This window comes from Oncorhynchus keta, chromosome 14 (genome assembly GCF_023373465.1).
Source record: "Oncorhynchus keta strain PuntledgeMale-10-30-2019 chromosome 14, Oket_V2, whole genome shotgun sequence".
NCBI classification, from domain to species: Eukaryota; Metazoa; Chordata; class Actinopteri; order Salmoniformes; family Salmonidae; genus Oncorhynchus; species Oncorhynchus keta.
The window spans coordinates 73393822-73400178 of NC_068434.1; the positions used below are offsets into that span (position 1 = coordinate 73393822).

Below are 6357 nucleotides of genomic sequence, written 5' to 3' on the forward strand. Positions count from 1 at the left end.
TGTGTAGCGACGACTATGCTAATTATTTTGTTTACGTCCCCTGTGGGTCTTTTGGGGTGTTACATGCTATCAGATAATAGCTTCTCATGCTTTCGCCGAAAAGCATTTTAAAAATCTGACTTGTTGCCTGGATTCACAACGAGTGTAGCTTTAATTCAATACCCTGCATGTGTATTTTAATGAACGTTTGAGTTTTAACTAATACTATTAGCATTTAGCGTAGCGCATTTGCATTTCCAGAGCTCTAGATGGGACGCCTGCGTGCCAGGTAGGAGCAAGAGGCTAAGCATACATTTAAGCCTAAACATCTTGGAAATATGCTCCATTTTCTTTTACTAAACATTGATATCACACTAATCGACCAAAAAGTAAACATTTTACTAAAAACCCATTAAAGAAGTTTGCTCTACCTGTATGCCTGCAACGGAGATGCAGGGAGTCTGGAAGCAGGTGCAGTTGGTGAGTTTAATAATAACGAACATGGAGAGATACAAAACAAAAGAAGTGTCCGTACAAGAAAACAGAACCAATACTGCTTGATGAGTGAGGCTACAGAGTGCTAGATAAAGGGGAAGTAGTCAAGATAGTGATGAAGTTCAGGTGTGCATAATGATGAGGCGCAGGTGTGCATAATGGTTGCCAGGACCAGTGGTCCAGGGGGATGCCGGCCAGGGGGACGGCCCCAAGGGCAAGGAGCAGGCTGGTCCGGGCGGCGAAGGTGGAAATCTCGGGATCTAGAATATCGTCCACCAGGACCCAACACCGCTCCTCTGGACCGTACCCCTCCCAGTCCACCAGATACTGGAGCCGTCCCCCATGATGTCAGGAATCCAGGAGGGATCTGATGGCACAGGCAGGGCTCCCCTCGATGTCCAGGGGAGGTGGAGGGGTGTCATGGGGGACGGCATCAGCCAAGGGACCAGAAACCAACGGCCTGAGGGAAACATGAAAAAGGATGAGATCTGGTAGTTAGTGAGGAGCTGTAACCTATATGTCACGTTGTTGAGAACCTTAAACAACACAACCTGGGGGCTCAGCTTCATACAGGGCAGGCGAAGTGGGAGGTTCCTGGTGGAGAGCCAGACGCGAACACGGGAGCCTCAATGCAATGGTGATCCGCCTGCTCCTTTTGGAGGTGAATGGCGTGCTGGAGCCTCACCTGGGCATCATTCCAAACCTCCTCCGTGCGCCTGAACCCTCATCTACTGCAGGAGATCTGGGAGATGTCTTGATTACATGCTGCTTCCATTTACTGAGGTAGTATTCTGTAATGGAGATGCAGGGAGTCTGGAAGCAGGTGCAATTGGTGAGTTTAATAATAACGTACATGGCGCGATATAAATCAAAAGCAGTGTCTGGACAAGAAAACAGAACCAATACTGCGTGATGAGTGAGGCTACAGAGTGCTAGATGAAGGGGAAGTAATCAAGGTAGTGATGAAGTCCAGGTGTGCATAATGATGGTTGCCAGGTGTGCGTAATGATGGGTTGCCAAGACCGGTGGTTAGTAAACCGGCGACGTTAAGCGCCTGAGCAGTAGAAGGGGTGACAATGCCTATCCATATTTAATTTTACATTGACACTAATTTATTTGACCAACATTGTACAGGTAACTGACAAAATAAGGGAAACACTTGAGTAATTGAGGGACACAAAGTATATTGAAAGCAGGTGCTTCCAAACAGGTGTGATTCCTAAGTTAATTAAGCAATTAACATTCCACCTTGCTTACGGTCATGTGTGTATGTGTGTGTGTGTGTCAATCAACAGATCTCAACCCAATTGAACACGTGTGGGAGATTCTAGAGTGGAGCCTGAGACAGTTCTTTCCACCACCATCAACAAAACACCAAATTATGGAATTTGGCATGATATAAATGTTGTTGCGTCCCTCCAATAAAGTTCCAGACACTTGTAGAATCTCTGCAAGGTGCATTGAACAGGTTCTGGCAGCTCATGGTGGCCCAATGCCCTATTAAGACACTTTATGTTGGTGTTTCCTTCACTTTAATCAGTTCTGTGTTCAAACCAAGCAAAATACTACTTGGTTTTCCTGTGATGAATGTAACACATGACATGCAATATTGTACCGTCAGTTGATCAACATCTGTTGAAGAATTGCCTTTTTTTATTAAATCAATCATCTAACTTGCCTAGGTTTTTTTTTGCCCATTGCTGACAGAGCCGACCTATGTGTGAAATGATCATATCTGCATAAGATTATGTCTACATTAATCTGCTATAGGGTTGAATCTGTTGCATGTTTGCAGATTAATATGTTTCGTATTTGACCCATCTTTACATTGGACAATGGGATATTCATAGTGGTCAATCTGGAATTCAGACAGAGCTCAAACCTCATTAATCCAAATTGTATTACAATGTACTGATTTATGACTGATAATTGGCCCAGCCTTTAAATGTCTTTCACACTGCCTAGGCTATGTCATATGCCCCAGGTTGTTTCTTTCCTAACAAAGCCTTCACTGAATAGCCTATCCATCCTTCCCCACCTAGGTCTTGCCAGAGGCTGTGTGCGGCTCCACCTTACCCAAAGGCTTCAACAATGTTTGATGATTTTAGCAGCTCTGGGTTGCGTATTTGACTGCCCTATCGTCACAGCTACACTTGGTTTTTGTATAGAACCATTATTACACAAGCTCTGGGTAAATAGATTGAGGTTGAGAGTAAACTCAATTCAGCATACAGAATTAATATTATACAGCGGAAGTTGATGAGCACTTTGAATAACTCAAACAAACTGTGATAATTTATGGGTGACAGCTTAATGGTAAGTGTAACTAAAGGTTAGATTGAGGTAGGTTGATACAGGAACCTTTATGTAAAAGTAAGTGTAATATTAAAACATGTTGAATAAAGTGGGAGAAATGACTATTAACGATTAACTATCCAGGGTGGAGCACACAGTTGAGCAACATATGTTTACTGTTTATTGGCTATATAGGCTAGTAAAGAGAAGTTCCCCAACAACAAAAAATACATTATCTTATTTATTTGACCATTATATTATTTCATGGGTATTTTACTGTCCCTGGTCTAATTATGTTAAACATATGACCTACTTTCTGTGAGCTCAGAGTTCCTTTTTGATGACTTGGCAGCAAGTCTACGGTGCCTGGAGCTGGGTAAAACTAATAAAGAGTCCTAGTATTACGGCCTTTGGGCAATGGGGTCCCTATTAAGGTGACCCTACCTGTTCTACTGCTTACTTTTAATCTAACAGGAATGTTGTTTACCTTCTTAGGTGGGACTTTCAATGTTGATTCAGCGTCAATACAATTATTGATCTAATTACAAAATAAATGTATATCTAATCCACCGTGACCCTATGGCACCTCAAGGCATAACCTTCTAAATATCTGTCATGTCCTGTCCATGACTTTGATTGAAATCGATGTTATGTTTGTCAAGTGCCTTGACTGGGGTGGTCTATTGAAGGGCCCTTTATTCCATAATCCGTCATTCTGTTTCAGGTAAGGGATTTCAAGAAACTGTAGAGAGTACTTCTCATTTAAGATAATTTGCCAGATAGTTATTGTAACTCACGGGTAGGCAATCTTCTGGGTGGAAGTCAGGGCACACAGTCTTAGCCTCAATTGGGATGAGTTGGCCCATAATCTTTACACACTCAAACTTGAGACACTTGTCTCCAGATGGTATCCAGATGGAACCAGGTTGTTGAGGTGAGAATAATGAAAGATATCAACAGGAGATTCTTCAAATTATGTAAGATTAGATATACTATCATCATTGCTAAGATAGTGATTTTGCATAACACTTTATTACGGTCCTTCTGTAGCTCAGTTGGTAGAGCATGGCGCTTGTAACGCCAGGGTAGTGGGTTCGATTCCCGGGACCACCCATACGTAGAATGTATGCACACATGACTGTAAGTCGCTTTGGATAAAAGCGTCCGCTAAATGACATATATATATATATATACTACAGTAAAATTAAATGTTGGTGTTTTTAAATAATCGAATGAAATTAGACTGATAAATTGTATATACAATTTGGGAATCTGTGAGAGATAAATAATGCTGCCTGATGCTATTTTACCTGAATAGTGTGTGTGGTATTATCTGGCAGCATAACCACACAGCTTGTCTGTACACACTTCCCACAACACTGCCCAGGAACGGCTTGATGATCAAAGCCCTGAAAGGAAGAAGACAGACCAGAGAGGAGAAAACCTTTATGATCTCTGTTATACCAATGTGTGATCCTGGTAACTCAAAAGTAATTACACGTATTCAGTAGTTGCCCAATAGTGGACACATAGGAATCAGGCTTATTACAATATTTTGAAATAGCTAAGAACTCATCAAATATTAGACTAAATTGGTTAAATTACATATGAGGCTAAAGTGTGTAGATGTGTCAATAGATATCCCATACCTGCTGGCAGTGAGTGTCACATTCAGTAGGTTGACACTCAATGATATGTAGATGGCTTTGGGCATCCACACTGTCACCACACACACAATTCTTACACTTGTCCCCAGGAACATGGGCACCAGGCTGGAATGAGAAAATGCAATATTTCAATGGAAAATGTATAAATTGATTTTTTTTGTTTAATATCTAATACATGTCTAACCTCATAAAAGGATTGCAAAAAAATATTGTTGGCACCTAGATAAATGCCTATAATTGTTTAATGGATGGTTTAAATTAGTTTAGTTTGACTTCATTTTTTATTAATTTATGCAAGTAAAATAACATTGTCCTCTTATCATAAGTTAAGTTAAAAATTGGTGATAGTGTAGAAGTGGTGGGACTGGCAAAAATGAGCATCGCATAGAATGCATTCTCACCTGATATTCAGTGTTGTTAAACACACAGACATCCTTTGGCACTGTGGGGCAAAGAACATGGATAATCATTCAATACTGCAACTAACATGTTGGGATTTCTAGGATATGCACACACACATTACACATACATGCACACTCAAGCACATGCAAACTCATACTCATCGCATTGATACGTTGGGCAGCAGACTCCCATAGTTGCCTCTGTCTCAAATCCGACTGGACAAGTTATCTTGGAAGTAGAGCATCGTGTGACATCACACTCTGTTTGGAAAGAAACAACTATTGTTTAAAAAAATATGCAAGTGGCCACATTGGTTGGATATGTTAGGTAGTCACCAAAAATATAAATGTTTTTACAGAGTTGTTCCAAAGCCCCCATAAAGAGCATATTATCCAAAGAAGTCACTCACCGCATTTGTCCTTTTGACAACAGTCAACGGTTTCTACGACCTTAACTTGGCCCTCCTGATCACAGGTGAGAGGAGGCTGATGTTGGCATGCCACCGGCTGGCACTGGATTTCCAGACTGTATGGGTCACATACACAATCCTGGCAGTTGCTCACCCAGGTCTCATTAGCCTGCAATGAGGAATATTTTAAGCACATCAAGGTTTGTATGGACACGACCAGTACAAAGTTCAATCATTCAGTGTGTGGAATCATAAATTACTGAAGCGCTTTGAGGTTCTAAGAAAAGCGCTATAGAAATGTAATAAATTAATATTATAATTATTTTTACTATTGCATACCTTATTATACATGATTGTCAAAAGTGAACTACCCACATGATGTGACTACCCACAATAGGAGTATGTCATTAACTAATAGTTTCTCTTCCCTGCTAAAACCTGTGAGAGAAATTATATCAATGTTACCTGTTTTCATTCTCCATTTGGCAAAGGGCAAATATCTGATGAACCAAAAAGAGAAAAATACATTCAAAAACTAAGTCATTGAAGTCCATTCCACTACTTAGTTCTGATAATGTACTGTATGTACCGGAAGCACTTGATAAAATCTATATAAATCAATATAAACCAAAACGCACACCACTGACGTATCTGTGATAAATGATCAATTCTCTTATCACAAAGAGTTTTTACACACAATGGCAATATTGCTCATGACTTGATATGAAGGAACCCCTTGGTTACATTACTAATTAATTGTTTATAATCACAAAACGCTATTAGTATTGTTGCAATGCACAATTTTTCATACCCCACCCTACCATTAGACATCCATGTCTTCATCACTTGAAAAGATAAACGGTTTAGTTTGATATTATTTAAAAGCTTGGAAACAGGGTAGTCAAACTATTTTATAATAATAATTTAAAAAAATATATATTTTAATACATTTGTTACTTAAAACATCAATTATTTAAAAATGCATGTATTCCAATCTTCACATATGTTGTAGCTTAAGAGTGTATTTTAGAACATCTGAGGTGTTTATGTTGTGACTGACAACGGTGTCATGTTTTGACAGATAAAATCAACATTTCTACTTTCAAATGG

The 6357-nt window shown here is 39.8% G+C and overlaps 1 long non-coding RNA gene across 1 annotated transcript; it reads right to left on the reverse strand.

Moving 5' to 3' along the window:
* Positions 1-446: 446 nt before the first annotated feature.
* LOC118393955 (uncharacterized) lies at positions 447-1452 on the reverse strand. The gene is made up of 2 exons (XR_004827660.2): positions 1026-1452; positions 447-934 (listed from the first exon to the last, which is right to left on the reverse strand). It is a non-coding gene; the product is annotated as an uncharacterized LOC118393955 (long non-coding RNA).
* Between the last annotated feature and the right edge of the window lie 4905 nt (positions 1453-6357).